Here is a 13,312-nt window from a genome sequence, read left to right on the forward strand (position 1 = left end):
GTATTATTACTCTACAGGGTATGCCTAAAGTCGTACTAAGTCAACTATGATTTAATTATTAAACTTTATTTACTCAAATTAATTATTAATTAATTAATTAGGCAAATTTCTTTTAGCCAGAAATCAATTTATTTAATCTTAGCACAAGTCAAACAAACGGTTTGGAAAAACACATAGAGTATGCACAACCAAATAATGCACAATTAGTCAAGTAGGCACGACATGATGCAATGAGTTTGCAACCTAACCATGGCTCTAGTTTTCTAAAGTTCGGGATAAGGGTTAGTCAATAGAGGATCCATGGTTAATTTTCCAGATGCAATGCGCGGAAGCCTAACCGTGAAGGGTTGGCGCAAGTGGATGGGACACCGCGAATTTTTAAAAACTCGCTTCCATGGTTTGGTGAATTTAACATTCTCGGATGTACCCTTTGTTTCTTAGAGCGTTCAATCAGGTAGATGGAGCATGAATTCCCAGAGGGTTATGTCCATATGTAGAACACATATGGGTTTAGAAAAGTGAGAAAAACTCAATCAGGAAGTAGGATCGAGCAAACAGTGCTAAAAACTGGTCAAAATTAGAACGTGTATTTCTGGATCGGTATTGGAAGAACTTGGCGCCAGCAAACAGAGTCTAGCGCCATCTTTTGGCTCTAGCGCCTGGCGACAGTAGTTGTCGCCTAGCGCTAACGTCAAAATATTGGCGCTATTCTTTTTTCACTGACGCTAGTTCCTACATGCCTCAGCAGCTTTCTGTGCTCGATAAAATTTTCTAGTTTCGCGCAACATTATTTCGATCCTAGTTGTGAAAGATATTTCTCAAATTTCCAACGTGTAAAAATCCTATGTTTTAACTCATTATGGATGGTCTTTCCAATGAGATCTTTTTTACGCATATGACAATAATGTTAATCAAAATTACTCATAGGAAATACTTAGAACTTTTCGAGTCTCATCCACTCATTCGAAATCATTGCCGAAATAAATTCCAGGATTTAAAATAGAAATCCTCCCTAGCGGAGTCGCCAAAAACTGTAGGGAATACTTCAAACATTAACCCCTAGCTTGAACCCCACTATGATCATACACTAAAGTACGGTGGCGTCCAAAGGGAAAGAAAATATAGCAAAAGAGTCGCCAACAAGTTTTAGGAACTTTTAAACCATTCACAGGGTGAAGGTTACACCTCTTAACGATCCAAGAGATCGTCAACTCCAATAGGTCTGGAACCATGACTGGTAGTTCGGGGATGAAGGTACAAATCAAACCTAAAAGAGATTGAATCTGCCCTAATAATAGGCCTCTACTTTATTCTGATCGTATTCATGTGCGCTTTCTAACTAACATGCAATCATTAGGATTAACCCTAAACCTGTTTATCTATGTTGGTTGAATAATAATGCACAAACAAAACTGTTATTGGCGATCACTTGAATTATAATCAAATTAACCCTAAACAAGATTATTAATTATCTTATTAAGTGTGATTACAAGTAAAAATTCCATTTAAACATACATAAAAGGTGTGATCAAGCAATAACAATAAATAAGCATCAAGTAACATAATAATAATCAAAATCATCATAATAATCATAATAATGTTAAAGCATAATAATAGCACGATCCTAGGCATGATACTAACAAGATTAATAACAAACCCTAGCATGTCACTAAACAATAAAAATCAATGCTTTAGCCCTAACATGATACTATCATGAATATTAGGAAGAATAGGAAGCATACTTTAAATCATTCTTGATATTAGCATTTTTCAATTGTTACCCTAAACATGATACTAGGATGATCATAACACCCTAACATGACGCTAGGAATCATAATCACAACCTAAACATGATTTCTACATCATAATATCAATAAATACCATTAAAGCACTTACTTGGATGTCTCGTATCTCTTTCTAATAACAAAATACACGCGTTAGAAACTTCAAGGAAAATAATAAAATCAAACAATTAAATTAAATAATTGAAATAGAGATTAGGGACCAAACCCTCATAACTTAAACCTTTCACGTCTAGGGTGAAGGCAACTTTGAATTTGGCTAGGTGTTTCTTGGTCTTGTGAATGCGGAATTTTGTATAAAGGTTGGTTTAGAAAACAGAGAGAAAGAAAATAAGCTTTAGCTTCGAGAGAGAAGAGAATTAGAGAATTCTTGATTGTAGATGATCGTAGATGATTGTAGATGGAGTTTTAGGAGGCTATTTATAGAGAAAATAAGCCAAAAATATAGAAAAACAAATCATATTTTCGACGTGAAAAAATGAAGTTAGCGCCAAGCGCTGAACATTAGCGCCAGGCGCTAGGCGCTAGGCGCCAGGCTTAGCGCCAGATGCTAATGACTGGCGTTAGGCGCTAATCAAATTTTTTACGCGTTTTCTAAAGTCAGATAAAATTTAGCCGTACAGAAGGACAAAATCGTATTTTCCTTAAAAACACTCTTTTATTCTAATTAAAACTCCAAAAAGTCAACAAAAGTCAATTTATCAATGCTAATTGAATTAGGAATGAAAAGAACCTTATAGAAGAATCTAGAAGACTAAAATCATTCCTAATTGCATTAGGAATGATAAATCCATATTAGGCCCTCCTCTAGATCATTGGGCCGCATATAAGGCTCAAACCGGGCCTAGTTCAGTAATCTGGCCATAACTTTCTCATTATTCATTGGAATTGGGCTTATAATATATCGTTGGAAAGCTCTTTTCAAACCCCATACAACTACACCATTATTTGACCCTTTCTATAAACCAACCAAACTGGATTGGCTGTTTTCTTAAAATAGGTTTTCAAAAATAGAGAGAAAAGAAAAGAAATTAAAACTATCCGCAACACTAGACTTCCCACACTTTCACTTCATTCAATTATGATTCGACGTGAAAGGTACTCATCACCAGGTTTGGTTTTGGGGAGACACAAATGGGTGTCTACAGTAATGCGCCTCTAATTAGGTCATTTTGACCTAATTCTGATGGGCTACGCCGAATTACGGCTTTCTCGGGATTTTTGCCCTAAAGGCCTCCTTTTCCCTAAAATCTGGGAATTCTACGTGTCAAATAGGGATATTTACAGTTTGGAAAAACAGGGCTGACACGTGTCGCAATTTGATTGGCCCACGTGGCTTGGGTAAAAATTACTAAAAAAAAGGATGGCCCTTCTAGTACTCGCTTAGGTACCTTCGTCGGTACACTTTGGAGTCTGTTGTTATGTCGGAATTCCACAATCTTTAGGGATTCTCCTGCTTCCCGATCATTTGCTTCACAGTATGCAGAGGTTATGGACGCGCATGTAGTCTTTGTCAATAAAGATTCTTCGTAAAACCCCGTTATGCTACTGGAGATGATGGTGGTGTCTCTCCTTTGCCTAAGTTTGACATTGATCGGCTTGGTCTAGGAATCCAAGGGACAACTTTACTCTCTGGAAATAGATGGCTCTTGGTTTAAAGATTATTCTCAACAAGCAAGGATGGGATGGTGCTTGCATAATGCTGACCCATTGGATGATCGGATTGTGGGTGGAAGTAACTTCGGGGTTTGTACCTTAGCATAATAGCATTACATGCAAAGGCTCTAGCATGCATGTATGGGTTACATTGAGATTTTTATCGAGGGTTTCATTCCCTCACGGTTTTTACGGATTCCTATTGTAACGCCCCGTATTTTTGAACCACTATTTTGTGTGCATTTCAACTTATTAAACCTAAATTCTAGTTTAAAACTCTATTTTTCTAAATTAAAATGCTAATAATTTAATTATTAAAATCGTTATTTGACTTAAGGGTCATCCCAAGCTTTTAAGACCCTAATTATAATATTTTGACAAAATGTTTGAAAGGTATTATGTTGTATATTTGAGTTTTAATCATTTCAAACTGTATTTGACTTGTCTGAATTGAGATTAGCTTTAAAGGGTGATTCCTTAAGTTTAAGTGTCAATTCAGATATTTAACCTATTAAAATTGATACAGGTCATCATGGGTGATTCCTTGACTATAGTGTCAATTCTATATGTATAAAATGATTTTAGGGTTTTTAAGACGTTTTACGTTCAATTGTATCAATATCGATATGTAAAGTGGTATTGGGTGATTCCGTCAACTCGTTTATCGAATTGATATTGTTTATAAACTATTATTTATTCTATATTTATAAAACTCATTATAATGTCCTTTAATTATTTAGGTCATTATAAATGAATAATATTATTGGTTTCGCATTTCGTCTTTAAGGTCGCTCTTTGGTACATATGAACTATATATAAATGTTTCCTGTATTGTGATTTAAATTTTTATTTTCATTATTATTATAGATTTTATTATTGAGATATCGATAATATAATCTATATCATCGTTTTTGAACACGTTTTAAAATGCCTGCCGTTACATTCCTTTCCTTGTCTAGTTTCGGGCCAACTAGACCTTGTTTATTAGTTGGGTTTCACCTTACAACTTCCATGACTAAATTGATTAAGATATGCTTTTTTATTAGCTTCCTTATCCCATTCTAACGCATAAATTAATTATTCAGTCAAGCCCAAAAGAGAAGCCTTGAATCCTAGCTTTGTGTGGCCTTTTTGTGAGCCTCATTTGAGCCCATTCTAGGCTGTTTTACACAGCATCTTTGACGGTTTAGAAGCTTCCCATATTCCACCTATGTAACCCCCATATTCAATTTCATTAATTCTAATAAAACCTAATAATTTGCTTCCCAACCCCTTTCTCTTCCTCTTCTCATTTCACGTACAAAGAAGACAAAAATACATCAGTTTTTTTTCTCCACCAAAAGATGCAGCAAATCACCCCTCTTCTCCCCATCTTTTTCGTGGAGTTCAAGGTGGGAATCAAGGGGAAATCAAAGCTTAACTTGCTGCCATAATCGTTTCCAAAATCGTGCTCTATCTCTCCTCTAGAACAAGCAAAAACGAGGAAAGGGAACAAGACTGTTTGGGTGGGTGTTGTGCGTGTGGTTGCTGCTGTTTGTGTGCGGTGTTGCTGTCCTTTACTTTTGGTTTTGGTGGCCTATATATCAAGGTAACTAGCCTTTCTTCCCTTAGGTTAGAAATGATAGGTTTTAGGGTTGAATTGATGGGTAGAAATCATGTTAGGGTTAGGAATGGTTTCAATTTTCGTATGTAGTGAGTATGTCTGGTTTCGGAATGGATTTGGCCTTATTTTATGTGTTTAACACATGAATTTCATGCCTAGTTTGATTTACTATCAATCCCTAATTGTTTTATGATGTTTTTGATGTGTTTTAATCAAGTTATAACATGATTTTGGGGCTTACAAGTATGATGTACGTGACTGACGTGTGTGTGTGTGAGACAGCTGTTTCTGTAGTTCTTTCTGGTCGTGGTTAAGCCTTAATTTCAATGACTATATTTCATATTATTGTAGAGGATTTTTTTACGATTGATTTGATATATTATGGGTAAAATTCGGAGGTGTTTAAGGCCTCCAAATGACTGATTTTATGAGACAAGTTGTGCTGCCAACGTGAATTAAGAACGTGATGTTAGAGGTAGTTTATGAGCATGTATATATCTTATATTTGTGACCAATTGAATATATCTTCCAGGTTGTCATGTTAGGATTATTTAGGAGTTTATATCATAGCGAAATTCCATGATTATAGGCAAAATTCTATCTTTTAATGAGCATATATATTCTAAAATCTTGGACTGCTGGCACGCAGCATATTTAATATGTCTTCTTAGGTCTTAAATTAATTATCTTGATTGATTTTATTTCCTAATTTGAATTAGCATCATGTTAGGATATTCCCTAAATTGATTTGGCATGATTTTATATAATTTAAGATAGTTTAAAGTGCCTAAATTAGTGCAACATAGCTGCTGCCCCTAACCTGCTAGGCGTGTGAAAGATGGTGATTTTCAATAGTGTATTCCTTGATTTCTATGAGAAAATGCATGTTTAACATGGCCTATTATGTTTTGAGAGTGTGTGCTAAAATGGGCTAAACTTTGTTTCATGTTTAAGGTTGGTTTTTGGGAGATTTGGTGTGATTGGTGCTGCTGCATATTAGTGTAGGGGCTGCTGTAAACATGATTTTATTTTGGCATGTTCTCTCTTGAATTTCAAGTCCATAATGGTTTTATATGATGCCTAATGAGTGTATGTATATGCCCTAATTTTTATTTCGCATTTGAAGCATGTTTGGTTGGGTTTTTATGATGATTATTGGACTTGTATGTTGTTGTCCCGTTTTGGTTGTTTTATGAAATGATAGTTTGGATATTTGGTTTAATTAAATGATTTTATGTAATTTTTTTTATTGTAAGTATTATAATTTATTTGAGATTATATTTTAAATAGGTGATGATTGAGTTTTTGGGTATTATAAATCCCTAAAGTGAAATATTTCTATGTGTGTTTGAATATGTGTATGTTGTAATTGTATTGTCGACGTCGTAATGCTTTAGAGCAGGATAACACTGTCTTTAGCATCACTTCGCCAAGAGTTGTGAATGCACTTAATTGTTGAATTTCGATAATTAATTATATTCCCAAACTCAGACGATACCTTTGTGATTTATTAAGTTGAAGTGCCTTTTGAAATGGAGTTTCAACTAAATTTAAGAAATATGATTTTCTTATGCAGTTTGAATTGAGTATAAGACCATTTTTGGCTTCTCTGCAGATTTCTGAGTGAAATATATTGTATTATCTATTTTAAGTGATTTTTGAATTGGGTGTGGGGCCATAGTCGGGTGTGAGGCCGAGTTGCTTCCCGATGGTTGATGAACATGCTAACTACCTAGATTGCGTGTCTTAGGTAGCTCAACCTGGGTTAATTTTTGTCGTCCGGGGGTGTGTAAGACCTTATAGGCATCGACCCATAACCGGGGGTTGGCCAATCTTTGACACGGTCTCTGCGAGATGACTGGGGGTTCGTCCTGACAAACCTTAGGAAGTGGATTGCGAGGCCACTAGCGTTTCCTCCATGCCAGTTCTACTATTTTGAAGGTTTTGGGTTTGAAATATTTATATTATTAAATTATTACTTATTTGAAGTCTATATATTAATATGATTGAAATTGAGTGATTTAATATCGATAAATCTGTTTTAAGTTTATTTTGAAATATTTCATTGTTTGTATGGTTAAATGGTTTTAAGTGATTTCATTTGAGTTTTCAAGTTGATTGTGGTTATGGTTTCTTTCTGTTAATTTAAGTCTAAGATCTTCTATTTCTGATTTGTGGGAGAACTGCTATTTGCTCCCCACTGATTGTGGAACGTTGTTATAATTTGCAGGTTTCATTTGTTTATTTGATATCTGGGACGATGGGATGGGGATTGAGAGTTTAGAACCTAACTTTTAGGCTTGTATGCCTTTGTTGTTAGTTTACTGTTTAATTACTTTGAATTTAGTCCAGTTTGGCCGATAAGGGTTGTTCTGCCCTTGGCTTTTTGAATGTAATTGATTTGTCCATGTTAAAGTTTGTTTGTATTTTCGTTTGTTCACATAGTTTGCGCTTAGCTTAAACAACTTAATTTGGTTGTGTGAATGAGTTAAATTTGTCCTTTGGACATAGGTTAAGCTTGACTTTGCCAATCGAAGTTAAGTAGCCTCCCGTTCAAGCGTAATTCCGCTAACGCTTCCAGTTCCAAAAGGATGGGGTGTTACACCTATAATCTTGTTACCCTTCTTCGGGGGGATGGTCATTGTAACGTTGATTACCATTGGCTCATTCGCAAGATTAAAATTGGATCAACCTTTAAGTATTTTATAGTATGCACACAGTGTATCGTCATTGCGTTCATTGAGCTCATCAAATTGCTAGAGAAGCTACGATTAATTTTATTTGCTTTAGCATTAATATGTATTCTATTTGTATCCGTTGTAATATATATATGTGTACTAGAAAAATAGCACAAGGTATACATGTAGTGGCCACATATAAGAATTTGTGGGTTTCAAAATGATTTTTGGGAATTAAATTTTGAAATAAAAAATTATTTTCCATAAGTATAATAAATAAATTTAGAAAATATAAAATGAATTTAAAAAATAAGAAAAATGTTTTTTTTTTATTTTGGACAAAAAAAACTACATGAAATACTGCGTACATAGATTTTTTTTTTTAAAAAAAAACAAAGGTAGTCAATCATAGAACACTGTATATGAAACAAAAATAAATAAAACAGAATCCGAGAAATTAAAAGACAAGTTGGGTTTTGATTGTGGTATAGGTGATAGTAGTGAAGGACTTTTTGGAGGTCTTTGTTTGTTTTGGAAGAGTGATGTCTTTGATTTTAAACTTGTTTCTCTCTCTCAGCACCATATTTGTGGTGATATTGTTTTGAAGAATGGGTTGTCGTGGTTTTTTATAGGAATTTATGGTTAGCCTGAAGCGGCTAAAAAATGAAGAACTGGCTACTGTTAAAACTTCTTTGTGAACATAGAGGGGGCCCGATTTTGGTTGGAGGTGATTTTAATGAGATATTGAGATATGAAGAGAAGGAGGGGGTGTTGAGAATGTCAGGAGGGTATTCCAGACTTCCGTGAATGTTTGGAGGTTTGTAACTAGCGGAACTTGGGGTGTAAGGGGTAGTGGCATACATTTGAAAGGGGATTAACGGAGAGGACTTTGTTAAGAGAGCGTCTTGACAAGTATTGCGCAAATTTTGATTGGGCTAATTTGTTCTCGGAAATGGAAGTTGAAAACTTAGTGCGGCATAAATCGGACCACACACCGATTTTGCTAAGGCTTGAACGTAAGAAACCGAGGTCTAAGGGGGGGGGAAATCACTCCGTTTTGAAACAGCCTGGCTCCTTGAGCCCTCATGTGAAATGGCTATCAAAGATGCTTGGAGGAATGTTGCTGGGGTGTCGGTCAGTGAAAGGCTCGAAAAAACTCTCTTAGCTTTGAAGGTTTGGGGTGGAAAAAAGCTTCATGACTTAGATAGAAAGATTGAGGACACCGAGAAGCTTCTCAAAGATGCTCAGTGCCTTGCAGCAAATCTAGAGAATAGGGAGTTATGTTCTACCCTCGAAAAGAAACTAAGTGAGCTCGAAGAAAAGTAGAAAGTCTACTAGTATTTGCGATCTCGTGCCTCGGAGATTAAAGATGGTGATCAGAATACTAAATACTTTCTCCATAAAGCCTCTGAAAGACAAAGCCAGAATGAAATAGGGGGTCTATTCGATGAGAAGGGGGAATGGCGATAGGAGGAGGAGGATTTTGAGGGGATTGTTCAGGGATTTTATTCAAATCTCTTTACTTCTTCTCAACCGACCATGGAAGACTACAACCAAGTGCTTGAGGCTGTGAGGCCTTCAATTTCTTCTCAAGACAATGAAATTCTGATGCGAACTTTTGATAAAGACAAAATTTATGCGGCAGTGAGTGCTATGCATCCTTGCAAGGGTCTAGGCCTCGATAGTCTCCATGCGATTTTTTATCAAAATTTTGGCACATAGTAGGGGATGATATTTATAAGCAAGTTCAGGGAATTTTGCAAGGAGTTGTATCCACAAGTATGATAAATGACACTAATGTTGCTTTGATCCCGAAAATAAAATTCCCTACTTCTATGTCTGATTTTCGGCCTATTGCACTCTGTAATGTGTTACATAAGATTGTCTCGAAGGTGATTGATATGAGATTGAAATCTGTGTTGCCTAGAGTTATTTCGGAGAGTGAAAGTGCTTTTGTTCCTGATAGACTTATTACGGATAATGCGTTAATTGCTATGGAATTATTTCACATTATGAAGAAGAGGAGATAGAGTCGGAAGGGAACTATAGCCTTAAAGCTTGACATGAGTAAAGCCTACGAAAGAGTTGAGTGGCCTTTTTTGGATAGATTACTGAGGAAAATGGGTTTTGATGGTAAATGGGTTGACATTATGATGAAATGTGTGTCGACAGTGTCTTATTCTTTCATTATTAATCGAGTGGTGTGTGGCTCGGTTACCCTTACTCAGGGGCTTAGACAGGGGGTTCTGCTATCTCCGTATTTGTTTATCATTATTGTTGATGCTCTGTCTACTTTAATCAGGAAAGCCTCGGATGACAGGCTTATTCATGGTGTAGGGGCGAGTCGTAGGGGACTAAAAGTTTCTCATCGCTTTTTTGCAGATGATAGTTTGCTTTTTTCTAGATCCAACCGTGTGGAATGCTCGAAGATAGTTGAAATTCTCAACATTTATGAAGCAGCTTCCGGACAAAATATTAATAATGATAAGTTGGAGGTCTCTTTTAGCAAAGGCATGAGTGTTTCGATGCTAGAAGAGTTGACTCAATTTCAGAAAATGAAGTTCGTGAACAATCATAAAAAATATCTTGGTATTCCTAGCATTCTTTGGATATCAAAGAGAATGGTATTTGAGGAATTGAAAGATAGAATTTGGAAAAAAACTCCGGGGGTGGAAAGAAAGGCTATTGTTGAGAGCAGGGAAGGAAATCATGGTGAAGTCAGTCATTCAAGCAATACCAACATACCTCATGGGTGTGTATAAGCTGCCTTCTTTCGTGATCAATGAGATAAGATCGATGACTGCTAAATTTTTCTAGGGGCATTCTGATTCACATCGCAAAGTGCATTGGCGAAGTTGGGATTCCATGTGTCAACCAAAATGTTTCGGAGGCCATAACCGGGTACTTGGCTTTTCGGGTACCCGAAGAGGCGGGTACCCGGTGTTGCGGGTAGTCAAAAGCTTGGCCCATGACCCGACCCGAGAAGTACGGGTACCCGGTTAACGGGTACCCGGATTTCTCGGGTCAGGTCAGAGGGTACCCTGATTTTATTATTAAAAAAAATGAATCAGTACTTGATTAAAGCCATATACAACCGCAATGAAAAATTAATTCTCATATTCAAGTTGTAGAGAATTAATATTCAACCAAAAATAATGACCTTTAGGATACAAAATATAGAAAAAGTTTATGCAAAACGACATTCTTGGCTTTCTCCATATCATCCTGACCATTCATCTCACTCGAACTTGATATTACATTATTGCGTCATCTCGATTGTTTATCTCTGCTGACCCACGCTTAGAGCTTTGAGCACACCATGGAGAGATGGTGGTAGATGCGGAGTATAATCAAACGTAACCCAAGAAATTAACCCAAAAAAAATTCGAAAGAAACAACCTTGCACGGCTGACGGTGAGGGACTAACGGAGGTTCGCCTGTGAGGGAGGACGTCGGTCGCCTGAGAGGGAGGAGGGTGGTTGCCTAAGAGGGAGGACGCCAGGACGGAGGGTCGCCTGAGAGAAGTGAGTGTGTGTGTTTGAGAATTGAGAGTGAAGAGGGGTAAGCTTGAGATGCGGCTACTGCAAGTTTGAGGAGAGAGAATACTAGAAGAGTAAGTAACCCTAATTCCCAAAATGAGTTCCAAATTTCCAGCCAAGAAAATTAAAAAAAAAATAAAAAAATCAATCCGGATATTTAATGGGTACCGCTACACTCAGAGGTCGGCCCATTACCCGACCCGTAAAACTGATATTTTAACGGGTCGGGTACCCAACCCGCAAAATTATAAAAAAAAAAAAACAAAAATACCCGTCGGGTACTTTGCGGGTCAAACAGGTCGGGTATTTTTTAACACCCCTAGTGTTTAATGATGAACTACTTGGGAAGCAAGCTTGGAGATTAATTAATTCCCCAAGCTCCTTGTTCAGCCATGTGATGAAGGAGAAATATTTTCCCAGTTGCGATTTTGTGGATGCTTCTCTCGGGCCTGAATGGTAGTCATTCATGGCGTAGTATTGGAGTGTAAAAGCTTTGGATAAGGAAGGACTCATATGGCGAGTAGGAAGTGGCTCAAAGATTAACATTTTTTCGGACCCGTGGCTAGCTAATGAGCATGGCAGATTTGTGCAAACACCTAGAATTAAGGGTTTAACTCATGTGAAGGATTTGATTGATAATGAGACAGGTGAGTGGAACCACGGCCTTCTTAAAGAGAAATTCACGGCTCGTGATATTTCATGCATCATGACTATCCCAGTAAGCTGTAGAGAACCAGAAGATTGCTTAACGTGGGCTTTCTCAAAGGATGGGCAATATTCAGTCAAGACTGCCTACGCTCTTGGTAAGTCGTTTAATTTAGATGCTTTTCACAAGGTGTGGCTTGACATTTGGGGCCTCGAAACTATACTAAAGGTCAAACATTTTTTATAAGGAATTTGTACAAACTCCTTACCAACAAAGGACCTGATGCATTACAGACACATGGTGGATGACTCGGTGTGTCGCTGGTGTAATTCTGCTACTAAGACCATTTTCCATACCTTCTTTGAGTGTCTAGGAGTGAGGGATCTTTGGAGTGATTGTAGTTGCGAGGAGCTTGTGTGGCAGGACCTTATGTCAAACCCTAAAGAAGCTTTTGAAGCATGGTTTAAAGAGAAAAAGAAGCTGAGTTTGGTGGGTGTAGCGCTGATGTGGTACATATGGGAAAGGAGGAATGGGAAAGTTTTTAACAATAAAGAGACTCCCCCCTGGGTTGTTCGTGAGAGAGTGGCAAGATTTCTTGAGGATTGTGGTCGCTACACAACCAGAATTTATGGTCATGCTAGCTCAAATAAGAGTAGAAGTGCGAAGGTTTAGGTTCCTTCCCCTGCTGACTACATTAAAATCAACTGTGATGCAAGTTTAGCAGAGGAGGGTTGGATCGGGTATGGAGCTGTGACAAGAGATGAGAAGGGTGAAGTGATTTTTGCAGGTGTTAGAAGATATCATGGTCGTCTGCCCCCTGACGTTAAAAAGTGCAAAGCCATCCATCTTATATGGGGTTAGATTGGCTCGTAGATATGGCCTTAAAAGAATTATAGTTGAAGCTGATTGTCAAGGTGTGGTCTCCTGTTTGGCAAAGAAAGCGATTTTCTTTATTGATTTAGATATTGTGTTGGAAGATGTTTTGTTTGTTTGTAAAGACCCTTGAATTTGTTTCATGGTCTCACGTGCTAAGGGATGGTAATTTCGTTGTTCATAACTTAGCTAGAGTAGTGCCTTTTGGGGATGAACAGGTTTGGGAAAATCATTATCCCCCGTCCATCTCCTCGTATGTACTCATGGACAAGCTTTCCATTGATTGATTAATATATGACGCTTTTTGTTGGTTTGAAAAAAAAAGAAAGAAAAAAAGAACGTTGTATATCTAACGTTTCGATAATCAATTTTGAGAAAACTACTGTAGTTTTCATATTAACATCGGAGTCATCGAAGATTCAGCACAAAAGAACACAATCAAGAATTCAAAGAATGGCTGATGTTAGATTTAGGCACATTAGCTTTTCAATCCAATCTATCCTTTGAAAAAGACC

The sequence above is a fragment of the Chenopodium album genome, chromosome 3 (genome assembly GCF_948465745.1).
Source record: "Chenopodium album chromosome 3, dcCheAlbu1.1, whole genome shotgun sequence".
Classification (NCBI taxonomy): domain Eukaryota; kingdom Viridiplantae; phylum Streptophyta; class Magnoliopsida; order Caryophyllales; family Amaranthaceae; genus Chenopodium; species Chenopodium album.